Raw genomic sequence first — 15,231 nt, 5'->3', positions numbered from 1 at the left:
GAAGCGCACTTTGCACATGTGGTACGACCCCGGCAGCTCTGAGAGCCGTGACCAAATCGCTGGCACTTAAAGCAGCGGCGCGGGTTCGGAATGTAGGGCCTTAGTTTTATTTTCATATAGCCTGTTTCAATGTACTCTGGTAAAGTGCTTGTGCAGAATGTCAAAATTATGTGTTTAGTGGGGATCTCTTTGTCATCCCGCCTGATCTTTATTCTTTGGACATTTGTCACGTGCTGTTCCTTCCAGCCTTCAAGCAGCTCGGTTTCACTCAAATCAAGGAGATCTTGTTCAGATACGACTCCGCGTGTGCTGTTCAAAGAGCGATGCGGATTTATCGAGACGGGGGTACTATTAATTTCAACAAGTCCAGAGAGATTCTCGTACTGTTTCTTGTCACTAACTTCGAGCAATAGATCGCCGCTGGCCATTTTCGTGACCTTGTAGCCGGGACCTAGTTTCTCAGTAAGAGACTTTGCGACAACAAATGGTGATAGGGTTCGAGCTGTTTTATCAGGGTTTCCACAACTTAAGACATGGTACTTTGGATATATTTCTTTGGTCTGGCCAAAAAGTTTCAGGGAGTCATCGGTGCGCCCTCTCTTGGAAAGAGGGCGATCAGGGAGTCGGGGGAATGATGAAAAAGCCATCAAAATAATTATCACTTCGGTAGCTATGCCAGCCGCCCACCACCGAGCCCAACAAGGGGACGCTACGAAGCCCAAAAGCTACGAAGACGCCAGCTGTACATAGTCACTATAACCCAATATACGATACCCAAGGTTGGATAACTACACCAGGTTAACCCTCGCCACCTGGAAGTCTGGAAGTAAGAAGAAGCGAAGAGAAGACAGGAAAGATTGAAAGTGAGAGAGAAAGACGAAGATTGAAGAGAAGGACAGGAAAAGGTGACTGCCGATTTCCTCCAGGTGGGTCAGCCTGGAGGTGCCGTCTATGTGAAGCCGAGGCCTAAGAGGTGTGTTGCCTCCGCTGGGGGGCCTTAAAGGTCCAAACACCCAGCATCGGCTCAACCCCCAGGATCCCCTTTTCCCCAGACACGGCTAAGCCGCGCACGGCTACACGCGGGAGGGTCCAACCCTCGTGTGCTCGGGTCCGTGGTGTCGCAACACACCAAACGCCTGCTTGCGCAGACGCCCCTGCGGGGCTTGGGTGTCTTTATGTAAGTTTTTGATCATTTCATACATGATTCTGTCAGATCCCGGAGCAGAGCTCTTGCATGCGCTCAAGGCAGCTCTCAACTCGGCAATGCTAAAAGGACAGTTGTATGGTTCATTCTGTTGACATTTTCTCAAGAGTGGCTTACATTCTTCTATTTGTTTATATTTGAGAAAGGATTGCGAGTAATGGTTGGCACTTGACACGCTCTCAAAGTGCTCCCCAAGTGAGTCCGCCTGATCTTGTAGGGTATCGCCTTCTGTGTTTACCAAAGGGAGTGCATGTGCTTGTCGCCCTCTTATCCTATTGACCCTGTTCATGGCTTTCGCCTCATCTCTGAACGAGTTAATGCTCGATAAAAACTTCTGCCAACTTTCTCGTCTGGCCTGTCGGCGGGTTCGCCTGCCTTCGGATTTTACTTTTTTAAAGTTGACTAGATTCTCTGCAGTGGGAGAAGCGCGCAGCAACCCCCACGCCTTGTTCTGTTTTTTACGAGCGATCCTACAATCGTCGTTTCACCATGGGACACGTCGTTTGCAGGCCAAGGACTTCTGATATGCATTTAAATGCGACATCTATTATGAATGCTGTAAAAAACTCGATTGCAGCGTCAATTCCTAACGAAGACAGGTCAGCCCATGAGATACTAGTTAGAGATCGAAATTTCTCCCAATCAGCTGTCTCAATCTTCCACCTAGGAGCGTATGGTGGATATTCGTTTTCTTTATATGATCTTAGCAGTATAGGGAAGTGGTCGCTACCGTAAGGGTTGTCGGTAACTTCCCATTCAAGTTCAGGCAGTACAGACGGGGAGACTATACTAAGATCTATTGACGAAAAGGATCGGTTTGCAAGAGAGTAATATGTGGGTTCTTTCTTATTGATAAGGCACGCTCCAGAAGAAAAAAGGAACTGTTCAACAAGGCGACCTCGCGCATCTATACGAGAGTCGCCCCACAGGGAGCTGTGCGCATTGAAATCGCCAAGAAGAGCATAAGGTTCTGGCAATTGATCGATCAAGGAGTGAAATTCACGTTTGTTCAGTTGGTAATGCGGGGGTATGTAAAGGGAGCAAATGGTGATGAGTTTGTTTAGTAGGACAACTCGAACCGCCACTGCTTCAAGGGGCGTTTGTAGCTGTAGAGGTTGACACGCAATACTTCTATGAGTAAGAATCGCAACACCGCCCGATGATGCGACGGCATCATCGCGATCTTTGCGAAACGTAACATACGTACGGAGAAAGTTTGTGTGTTTAGATTTTAAGTGTGTTTCCTGTAAACACAGCACTTTTGGATTATGTTTGTGGATGAGTTCTTGCAAATCATCAAGGTTTCTAAGGAGACCTCTGATGTTCCATTGAATGATTTGTGTATCCATGTTTAAGGTAAATTGGTGCTGTGTTTACGGAAACGGAGTGGATGCCTTATATTACAGAGCCCTTTCGAGGCCCTGTAATAGGTGTTTTGTTCTTTTTGAAGCGTTCGAGCGATTCTCGACGCTCCTTAGGCGTTTGGTGCGCCTTGGGGACAGGTGTAGTGTTCATTGCCTCGTGTGAGACGCCGGACAAGCGCTCTTGCGAGCGAGAGGTTTTCAGAGGGAGTCCCGCCTTGGGGGGCAAGACCCCTGCGCCCACCAGCCCGGAGGTCGATGGGGCTCCCTGAGGGATTTGGCTGCGCTGGCCGTTGCCAGCGCTGGAGGGGGCTTCGGAGGTTGGGGCAGCCTCGGCTGCGCCCACCTTCGGGGTCAATGGCTCCGTCTGCTCTGTTGGCGGAGCAGCGCTAGCTGCAACCAACGTGGGAGCAGATGGCGTGACTGGCGACTCACTGACTGTGGGTCGAACAGCCGCCGGAGGCCGTTGTGACGCTGCCCCCTGACGCGCCACATCGGCAAAGGTTTTCCTGGGCAGGTACGATACCCGCCTACGTGCCTCCTTGAAACTTATATTTTCCTTTACTTTTATTGATACAATTTCCTTTTCCTTTTTCCACGATGGGCACGACCGCGAGTACGTGGCGTGCTCCCCATCACAGTTTACACAGTGGAGAGTGTTTGCACAAACTTCAGTGGCGTGTTCAATGGCACTGCATTTGGCGCATGTTTGGCGGCCTCGGCAGCTCTGCGAGCTGTGGCCAAAACGCTGGCATTTGAAGCATCTTAGGGGATTTGGCACATATGGCCTGACACGGAGCTTGATGTACCCGGCCTCTACAGACTCGGGCAGAATACTTGAACCGAATGTGAGTATCAGGTGCTTTGTTTGAATTTCTTTTCCATCCCTTCTTATCTTAATTCTTCTCACATTGACGACATTCTGATCACTGAAGCCCTCGAGGAGCTCAGCCTCTGTTAGTTGGAGCAAATCGTCATCCGAGACAACGCCGCGGGTGGTGTTGAGAGTGCGGTGTGGAGTTACTGTTAGTGGAACATCTCCAAATGATACTAAACTGGGCAACTTTTCGTACTGTTTCTGATCATGGAGCTCTAACCAGAGATCACCACTTGCCAGCCTTGATACCTTGTAGCCTGGGCCAAGGATATCAGTTAAGGACCTGCAAACTAGAAAAGGGGAAATGTTTCGTACTTGTTTGTCGGATTGTTCTGAGTGGATGACATGGTAACGTGGGAAGTTTGGTCTTTGACGTCCAAGGAACTGGAAAACTTCATCGGTGCGCCCTCTTTTGTGAGGGCGATCAGGAAGCGGAGGGAAAGAGGTTGCCATAAAGGGATTGAATTTTCGGCAATAACGCCAGCCACCCACCGTGGAGTCCTACAAGGGGACGCTACAGGGACTGTAAGAACAGGTCCTGCAAACGCCAGCTGTACGTTATCACTATAACCAAATATGAGATAACCTAGGTTGGTTATTCACACAAGGTTAACCCTTGCTGCCTGGAAAATTGGAAGTAAACGGAAGCTAGGAGGAGACAGGAAAGATGAAAAAGTAAGAGAAAGACGAAGATTAGAGGAAGAGAGAGACAGGAAGAGGCAACTACCGATTTCCCCCGGGTGGGTCAGTCCGGGGGTGCCGTCTACGTGATGCCGAGGCCAAAGGGGTGTGTTGCCACCGCCGAGGGGCCGTAAAGGTCCAAACACCCGGCATTGGCTCAACCCCCAGGATCCCCTTTTCCCCGGACACGGCTAAGCCGCGCACGGCTACACGCGGGAGGGTCCAACCCTCGTGTGCTCGGGTCCGTGGTGTCGCAACACACCAAACGCCTGCTGACGCAGACGCCCCTGCGGGGCCGATGATAAAAGCGGTACAGCGCCATCTATACTAAATACGTGATGAAATACCGAGATAGGTAAGTTGATTCTTTGAAATCATCCTGGAAAGTTAATTTCTTAACAAAACGTCGTTTTGTGCACTGAAGCACACAAGTAACTGGGGCGCCAATGCATCCCTCCGCAAAGTTCGAGAATTCATATTTTGAAACTGGTGGCATCTTGAAAATTCGTTCCAATTGATCCGCCTTGCGATGTCCACTACTACAATTTGTGAATTGCAATATGGGTCATAAGAGAATGAGCTAAAAACTTCATTAGTGAATTCTTGTTCAGTAGTCAATTTTACATTTCAATGTTTTGTGCAAGTAATGTCCGCCGTTTCGAGTAGACCGGCTCATAAACTAGAATTGAGCCTCCTTCCACAGGCAACGTTAAATAAATTTTGAAGGTGTACGCTGAAACACCCTGTATACATGCGCATATTAACCAGATGAAGATATCCTTACATAAAAGCGAAGAAATTGTGCGAACAGAATGCGTGCCAGTCGTTTTCACGAACAGTATATACGCCAATATATTTATGGGTGAGCCAGAAAATCAATTTGAGCGAAAACAGGCGCTAGAGGCTTTGTTCTAAGAGCGTTACATCGACGATGTTTATATGGTTTGGTCACATGGTGAACAGGAGCTGCTTTCCTTTATTTCTGACTTTAACAATGTCCATCCATCCATACCGTTTTCTCACGCGTATTCTGCATTTGCTATTAACTTCCTTGATGTTAGCGTTTCAGAGCTAAATGACGAACTATCTACTTCCCTGTACAAAAAACCGACTGAATGATATCAATATTTGCACTTCGATACTAACCACGTTAAACATTGCAAGGCTAGCATTCCTTATAGTCAAGCCTTACGTTTCATAAGAATCTGCTCTGAATAATCCGGGTTTCAAAAAAATTGCACAGCCCTAAAGAGTGCTTTAGTCAAACAAAATTATCCACCACACGACACAATAAAACACGCAGACGTGAATGACCGTAAAACGCTTCTGACCACTGCGGAGAAACCGAATCCCTCACTCAACACAACTCTTGGCCTAACCCATTCTGCGTCAGTCACATGTGTTTCAGATGTACTAAACAAGCACCAAAATATTCTAATGCAAAGGGAACGCCTCAAAGACATCTTCACTGAACCGCCTAAGGTAGTGTACCGTAGAGCTAGAAATATTTGGAATATAGTATCATCATCATCATCTAAGGATGACTACCCGGACGCCATAAAATTATGGGGTTTAACGTGCCAAAACCACTTTCTGATTATGAGGCACGCCGTAGTGGAGGACTCCGGAAATTTCGACCACCTGGGGTTCTTTAACGTGCACCTAAATCTAAGTACACGGGTGTTTTCGCATTTCGCCCCCATCGAAATGCGGCCGCCGTGGCCGGGATTCGATCCCGCGACGTCGTGCTCAGCAGCCCAACACCATAGCCACTGAGCAACCACAGCGGGTACCCGGACGCCATCAGAAGCCACCCTTGCCGAAAACTGCGATGCAAAGTGTGCCGCTACATGTGTAGATCGCAGGAGTTCACTAGTACGGCTTCAAAATTTCATTTAAAAGTCAGAGGCGATTTCAACTGCGATACTGAAAACGTAGTCTATATGCTTGAATGTACACTGCGCAAGAAACAGTATATTGGACAAACAGAACGGCCTTTTAGATTGCGCTTTAAATATCACAAGTCCCACGCTAATACGTTGCCCAACCTACCCATGTCAAAGCACGTACCCTGACCACTCATTTGATAAGATAGAAGTCATGTTGCTTCAATCGGCATTTCGTTCAAATTATGATAGAGAAGCCCGTGGATGCTTCGTTAACTATAAGTTTGATATCATCGCGTGTGGAATGAATGAAAGCGTTGAGAAATTGAGTTGCATGGCCACATAGCCCGTCACATCTTCACTCGTTTCCCCTCTTTTTACAAGTACGACCCTATATTGCCCTTTCACTAGCACGTCAATATTCTTCCCTATTGTTTTTACTTGTTGTTCTTGATTGGCGGCATAGCACCTACTCAGTGACGCTTTTTGCTGTCACCTGATCATTCGTTGGAATTTAATATTTTGTGCGTATCTTGAAATGATGTGTTTGCAAACGCCATCTGTTTACACATGTATCAACTGTTCGTCAGAACGATTGACACGCATTCTGTTCGCGCATTTTCTTCGTCTTTTGTGTAAACATATCTTCAACTGGATGATGTGCTGATGTATATAAACTGTACCTAGGCCATGCATTCTATTCTGATGAAGGCCAGACGCCGGCCGAAACGTCGATAAATCGCGTCATACGCGCGTCTACTTCACTGTATATGCTAGCCCGGATCCAGAAAGGTTTTTTTTTGTGTATATATAACAAGCCGACAAACACTGACACCAAGGACAACATAGGGGAAATTACTTGTGCTTAATGAATGAAATACAGAAAAGATAAATTAATGAAAATGAAAGTGGACGAAAAAACAACTTGCTTCAGGTGGGGAACTAACCCACAATCTTCGGATTTCGCGTGCGATGCTTTACCAATTGATCTACCGCAGTGCCGTTTCCCCGTCCACTTTCTTGGGTATTTATGTTTCCTATAATAGGATCCTGGGAGTGTTAGCCAGCGCCACCACTCACAGACCGTGGCGGCGGACGTGGAATATTCTTTCGGCCGCAGGCGTCACGAGAACTTGATCTGTTTGGGTGAAGGCAACCCGGTCAACAAACCCACACATGCTCCCGAAGGCATCGATGTTGCCAGATTCAAGACCCTCTTTATGTAATGAATGGGAAGAAACGCGAGTTAGCCGAGGGCCCCGATATTTATTAGTCATATATATCATAAGAAGCCAACAAGCACTGACACCAAGGACAACATAGTGGAAATTACTTGTGCTTAATAAATGAAATAAACAAAAGATAAATTAATGGAGATGAACGTGGATGAAAAAACAACTTGCCGCAGGTGGGGAACAACCCCGCAACCTTCGCATATCGCATCCGATGCTCTGCCAATAGAGCTACCGCGGCGTCGTGGTAGCTGACTGTATAATATACATACATATATATATATATATATATATATATATATATATATATATATATATATATATATATATATATATATGTATGTATATTATACAGTCAGGGTCTGCCAGCATCCGGTAGTTGGATACAGACTTGTACGTTGAGGACTCACGTGATCTGGTGAGGCGTTGTACTTAAATAAGCACATGAGATAACGTTACCGGGGTTGTTGGATAAGTATGGGAGAGGCCTTTGCCCTGCAGTGGGCGTAACCAGGCTTATGATGATGATGATGATGGGATAACCCACCCCCTCGTAAGGCTTATTCACTGACAAGACACATTGTTGCTGTGAGGAGCTTGCACTCGTGACGAATCAACAGCACATGTACAAAAAAAAGACACCCAACTGGGTGGTTGTAACAGATTCCCAAAGCAACACTATATACAGCAAAAACAGGGTTACAGAAAAGATGGCTCATGTTAAAAATAGACCATAAAGAAGAGGGAAAATATGAACGATGAGATGGTTTTAACAGATTCGTAGGGCAACATTATACACAACAAAAAAGAGGGTTACAGAAAAGATGAGACGTGAAAAAAAATGGAAGACGCTGACAGAAGACAGATTTTTGCTCTACGGTGACCGTACCCATAATTAGTCATCAGCACGCATGTCAAACATGTTAAAATGCACCACTGAAAAGGATGGTTGTAACAAAGGCAAGGTTTACAAAAGAGCTTACCAAAAAAGGTGTTTGCACACGTTTGGAGAAATATCTGACAACAATCATTCTTGAACATCACTAATTGTAGGTTAAATACAAAGAAATGACACGCCAGCAACAAGAAAATTGTTTCGGGCGAATCGCGCGCGCGTGTGTCGTGTGTCCGAGCGGCTATTCCGGCGACGTCGCATAAACGAAGCGATAGAAAACGAGCTGTTTAGTCTGAAAGCAACGACTAAGTGATTCACATTTTTGCGAAGAAAAATGTCGATTTACCCAGGTACTCATTAATACTAGAAGCTACGGCAGAAAACTTATGGATTATAAATGATTCGCGAAGCTCCCTTTCATAGTGCCATTTGAAACCAGATTCAAGTATGGTGGCGGCTAGCTTGCCAAAAGATTGGCCCGGGATTGTGACATCTTTGGATAGAGGAAGATTAGTAAGGCTCACGGCATGCGACCTATGATTGTTAAAACACACTCTAAAGGCTGTTTGTTTGTACAATGCACTGTAGCTTGACGCTGAACATTCTAGCATATAGATTACATTGGTCGTGCTACACTCGAAGTCGCCGTTTATTTCAGGGCTAAAAATAGACGCGGTGTTAACGCTTAGCGAAGTCGTGATGTGAGCGCAAGCCTTGCACCGTGATTTATTACAAGTATTACAGCCTGCGTGAATGGGTCTTGTTGTTTTAGAAGACCTTAGTATGTCACGTAAGTGTTTTAACTGTCGGCAGACTGCGTATAACAGCTCCAGCAACACGTCTCTGAGGCGATTACTCTGCATGAGTATGACTTGCCAAATGGAATGACACACTGAAATGGGCATCATTCGATACCATGCGCATTGTCGTCATTCATTATCACTCGTCTGTCAAAGCGTTAATGAACAGTCAAGAACAGTTGTGCAAACTTTGTTCATTGAGCCCTTTCGAATGTTCTATGCTCCTTGAGTACGAACAGGATGAACGACCATAAATCCAGGAGCAGTCTGGGAAGCTACTATATGATAAAGTTGGCCTTGAAGAGATCTAGCCGGGCATCGTTTATGTCGATGCTGAACCTTCTCGCAGCAAGAGTACTTGTCTATCGAACAATTCAAACGTATTTAACATTTTTAACGTGCTCTTATCTGACTCGCAAATGGCTGTGCTTTATCGAGGACTTAATTTCTGCCCAGCCACAGGACGATTAGAACGAATTTCAGCTAGCTAAAGATTTAAATGACTTCTTGCGAAACATAAAGCTAAGAGAGTTATTGGACGCGGGGAACCCGCACCCAATAACATATCCTACCGCCAACAGCAGATCCCGTCTATTCAACGGGATAAATGTTTCGGTTTGTACATTTCTCTTGTGCAGCAAGACATCTTGCAGGCCTAAGGTGGATGAATTTCGACCAAGCAAAATCTTTCCCTTCTCGAACGCAACCCAATTGAAGGATTCCAGAAACGCTCCGCGGTAGTCTTATAAAGCTCGCCAATAAAGGAGGTGCTATAATAATGATGGACATGACTGACTATGTCGAGGAGGCTCAGAGGCGAGTATCTGATGGCACATTCTACATACGACTTGATGAAAAATCAATTGACAATTTTAATAGAATTGTCTCTAACACCATCAGGGATTTCAGTAGAGATAGTGAACTCACCGACGAAGCAATGCACTTCTTAGTCCCACTCAGTCAGGTCCTAGGAAGGTTTTATTTACTACCCAAAATACACAAGTCTAAAAACACGGGTTGCTCTATTGTGTGAGGCGTTGGAAATGTCACCGAGCCACTTGTAGGTATGCGGATAGCCTGATTAAAGCGATTCCTCCGACTTTTCCTTCCAATCTAAAGGGTTCGTCCGACTCCTCTGCCGATATCATTAAACTTGACATCCCCTTTGGCTCGTTATTGGCTACACTGGATGTTGCCTACCTTTATAGTATAATTCCCCCGATGACCGCACCCGATCAGTAATCAACTCTTCTTTTGACATATCTGTGTATAGCACTACTTTAGCCACCTTAATAAAAGTTATCTTCCATCTTTACAATCTTGAATTTGACGGCATAAACTTACGGTGATAAATTTATTGGACAAGTAGAAAATGAACTTATTTCAACACGTAGAGTAAAGCCGTACCTCTATAAACGCTACATTAATGACATCTTTCTCATCAGGCACCACGAGGAGGAGGAACTTCTTGCTGTCATTGCAGATTTTAATAGGGTTCATTCTTCCATTTCTTTTTCGTACTCTTAATCACACGTATCTATCCGTTTTCAGCATGTCACAATATCCCCATGTGGTAAAAAAACAGACTACTACCACTTACAGGAAACCCACTGACATTTACCTGTACCTTGATATTGAAAGTAGCAATGTTGCACACTGCAAAACGAGCATACCCTCTGTTAAAGTACTTCATTTCAGGAGAGTGTGTTCCGGACACTAAGATCGTATTAATAATTGCGAGAGACCCTGCGAGGCCTCAGAAGGCAGAAGTACTTGCTCCTACCCCTGAACTACGCGATTAAGCGAGCTGATGCAGTAGACGGCAGTGCGTTTCTAGACTGGATAAGTGGGCTGAGTAACGAAGGCACACTAATTTAGTGTTAATACACTCTGCATCGGTTCCAAACCTAAACTTCATGCTTAAAGAAGCATAACACTTGCATGCAGAATAGTCGCCTAAGAAACGTGTTTCCAGAGGACCCACGGTCAGTCTACCAACGATCAAAAGATTTAGACGACATACTAACGTCTTCTAACACAACAAGGATTATTTAAGTAGTCTGTCATCCATGCAACAAATCACGCTGGAAAGTTAGAGCTCATGTGACGACTTCACCAAGTGTTAGGAGCAGCGCGTAAAATTTGAGGCTTAAAATAAAACGTTACTTCGACTGTTGCACCAACAATGTTATCTATAGGCTAAAATGATCAGCACCAAGCTACAGTACATTGAACAAAAGGAAACAGCCTTTAGATATTGTTTTAACAATCATAGCTCGTATGACGTGACCCTTCCTAATTTGCCGCTATTCAAACATGTGACTAACTCGGGCCACTCGTTGGACCAGGTAACCGCCATCATACATGAATCTGGTTTCAAATCGCACCACGAAAGGAATGTTCACAAGTCTTTTGTAATCCATAACTTTGCTGCCACAGCTTTTGGCATTAACGAGTACCCGGGTACGTTGACCTATTTGTTCGCGAAATAAAGAATCGCATACTCGTTGCCTTCGGACACAACAGCTGGTTTTCCATTGCTTCCTTTATGCGACGCCGCCAGAATAGCTGTATTCCCACACCCGACACACGCGCGCGCGAATCGCCCCAAACAATTTTCTGGTTGCTGATGTGTCATTTCATTGTAGTTAACCTAAGATGTGTGATGTTCGTGAATTATTGTTGCCACATTTTTCTCCAAACGCGTACACGCACCTTTATTGCTGAGCTATATTGCAAACCCTGCCCTTGTTACATTCGTTGAAGTAGGAACTTGCTGTTTCAACCATACCACCCCATGGTGCATTTTTACGGCGTTTGACATGCGTGCTGATGACTCATGGCGGGTGCAGTAACCTTAGAGCAAAATATCTTGTGTCACGGTTTGCTTTTCTTTAAGCTGGTCCTATTTATTTTCTCTGAACCCTGCTGTTACAAACATCCTATCCCGTGGTGCATTTTTACCACGTTTGACATGTGTGCCGATGACTCATGGCGGGTGCAGTCACCTTACAGCAAAAATGTGTCTTCTGTCATCGTTTTCTTTTTAGGATGTGTCATCTTTTTCTGTGAATCCTCTTTTTTGTTGTGTATAGCGTTGCCCTAGCGAGCCTGTTAAAACCATCTAGTCGAGCATTTCTTTTTTCTCTTTATTGTTGTCAATTTTGAACCACGTGTCATGTCTTCACTAAACCCTGTTTTTCCTGTATATAGTGTTGAGCTGCAAACCTGTTACATCCCTTCGCGTGCTTCTGTTTTTTTTTTTAATTGACATGTACTTTTTGACATGGAGCTTTGCAAATAAAGCGTCGTGTTATTCTTACGTGCGCCCTCAACCTACAAGTGCATACACACACACACTATATATATATATATAGGTGATAGTAGTATCGCGCTTATACGCTGTGGTATACAATTACAATAAATTACTTGCAATACTCACAAGTATGCACGACAGCAATATATAGGGCGAATTACTATAACACCATGTATGGTGCATGAGATGCTTCTGACAGTTATAATTATATTGACGTAGACCTATTTATCAATCACATAGGGTGAACCATCGAGGCTCTTACAATTGTATCAATTTGCATTTCTTTCTTGCAAAAACATATACTATATCAATAACATGCACTCACAAGAGGCAATCGGGGCCTCAGAGGTCGTAAGTCCCAGCTGCAGCAGTATAGCGCACATAAAGAATTCGCATTTGCTACCAAAAAATCCAATAACTAAACAAAGAATTGTACTTGGAGTTTAAGCATACATTACAAATTAGTTCAGGTAATAGTAGCGCCGAGGTTATACGCCGCGGTATACAATCACAATAAATTATTTGCCTTACTCGCAAGAAAAACAAAACTCCAGATCTGTGAAACCTTGGAGAATTACAACCCAATTTTTAGCGAAGCTGTTTCTTCCGAGCAGTTGCAATAAAAGTTTCAGTTTCAAGTAATTATGTCTTATGCTTCCAAATGTTGGGAGTATTCATATGGCTGTTCCGTTTGAAAATTCTCCCGTATGTAATGCTTAGTAACACTTGACGGAAATATTGAAAAACTTGTAAATAATTGACAGACATTTACTTCGCCAAAACCTTTACCGTGGTGTCCTCCCTCTTTCCCACTGCCGTCTTCCCTTACCCACTCACTTTCCGCTAGATTTGGTATCAGTTGAGTTCTCCGGGGACGCGACATAAATTTGTTGTTCGCAAAACACATTCAGAAAGCTCCGGCTCGCTTGTATTTGCGATTTACTACAAATGTCATAAATAGTCCCCTGCCTTTAAGGTTTACCTACATATTGCCCATAAGGCGCCCTTTATTTTCACCAAATATAAACGGAACGCCTTGTTTAGTTACATCAGGACAACGCTTAAACCAATTCGGAGCGTGTTATGACGCCTAAAAATAGATAAAGACATACGACGGCAAAATTTGCAGCCCTGCTAACTGGACCAGCAGCGTAAAAGTTGTGTCGCACTTTGCACTTGCAATGACTCCCCTCCCCTTTCCACAAAATGTAAACATGTTGTGACTTACATCTATGTCGGGACACCGAGAATTACACATCTGATGGCGGCCATATCAAAACCTCTAACGCTTGTGTAAGAATTTTTTTACAAAGGATGTGTTTTGTGCAATCGCATTTAATTTTCACAAAGATATTCCATAGCACACCACCGCGTTCCTCTTAATGTCTTCGTGGCTTTTATAGTTCTCTTAGGCCAGCCGGCTCAATTCTTCCCCGCTCGTTAGGCACCCTCATAACACTCTAGAGTGCTTTCATGCGTAATTTATTGAGAAAGGCCCACTTACCCATCTATTGTGAACTTCAACTACACATCAATGAGTAAATTGTCCTTAGAGCCACCAAATACAACGAAGCTACCTCCTATGATTCAGTGAGTACACCAGGCGTAACTAATATATCGCCCATGAAAAAGTCAAAGGAACAGAGATGATGGCTAAATAATTATTTGGAACGATTATAAGCAGGCAATACCGGTAAAACAACGCGACACTTTGCACTTAAGATGCAGCCTGTTCCTTCGAATGAATGAATGAATGAATGTGTGGTTTTTATTGGCGCAAGGGCCAGGTATGGCCAAAGAGCGCCATGCAAGTGTTAGTGATTTCGCAGTGGAGTTATGAATTCTGTGAAGTTGAGGTGACGTGGCTGTAAAGGGGCCTAAAATATAGTCACTGTAAAGTGCGTAAAATGTACGTGTAATAAAATTATGGCGATGACAAATGACATGTACTATGTGCATTAAGGTGCATTGCAAAATAATGATATGATATAAGGAAATGCATAGGTTTCTAAAATTAACTAGAGCATCGTGGCCTCGTTAGAGCCCTTGAGACACAAGGGTCTGGAGGCATGTGCTATATAAAACAGCTATCACAGCGGCATCCTCTGGAGAGAGGATGCGCTACGAATTTATTGGGCTCATAACATGTAGGACAACCTCATTTAAAAAATTGAGGACTACTTTGGTGTTGAAAAATGGTTCTTTGCCAAGAAACATAGCTGGGTGAAGAGGTATGCAATAACGATATGCTAGAGGAAAATGCTTCTTTCTTTCAGGTTCGGCTTCGCGACACTCCAAGAGGACGTGGAGGACGGTCAGCCTCTCACCACATCGACCACAGGTGGGCGGTTCATTTCCAGTAAGGAGAAAATTGTGTGTACCAAATGTGTGTCCTATTCTGAGGCGGCAGAATAGGACATCTGTTCGCCGTGATTTTGATGGCGAGGGCCAAAAACCTAGCTGTGGCTTTATAATGTGCAGTTTATTGTTTATTTCTGCGTTCCACATGCGTTGCCAGTGTTGTCGCAGTTTCTTACGCAAGAAAGGCCTCAGATCTGTGACCGGGACAGCAGCTGCAGAAGAAGTGTTTAGTGATGTGAGTGATGTGGCCATTCTATCAGCCAGTACATTACCCTCGATACCTCTATGGCCAGGTACCCAGCATATTACTATATGTATATGTGATATATAAATACTGCATAAGAGGGAGTAAAGTTCAATGAATACAGGATTTTTAGGCTTTTGTAATGAAATTAACGCTTTTACGAGACTTAGCGAGTCTGTGTATACAATTGCTCTGTCGAGTTTTAATTTCTGTATATGTCTTACTGCAGACAGTACTGCATAAGCTTCTGCAGGGAAGATACTTGTTTGCGGGTTCAGTAAGTCAGATATAGAAAGAGAGGGACCAACAGCAGCATAAGATACACCAGCATGTGATTTAGACGCGTCTGTATAGAATTCAGAGCAGTTGTACTT

The sequence above is a fragment of the Dermacentor andersoni genome, chromosome 8 (assembly GCF_023375885.2).
Source record: "Dermacentor andersoni chromosome 8, qqDerAnde1_hic_scaffold, whole genome shotgun sequence".
NCBI classification, from domain to species: Eukaryota; Metazoa; Arthropoda; class Arachnida; order Ixodida; family Ixodidae; genus Dermacentor; species Dermacentor andersoni.
Note: the sequence above shows the minus strand (reverse complement) of the source record.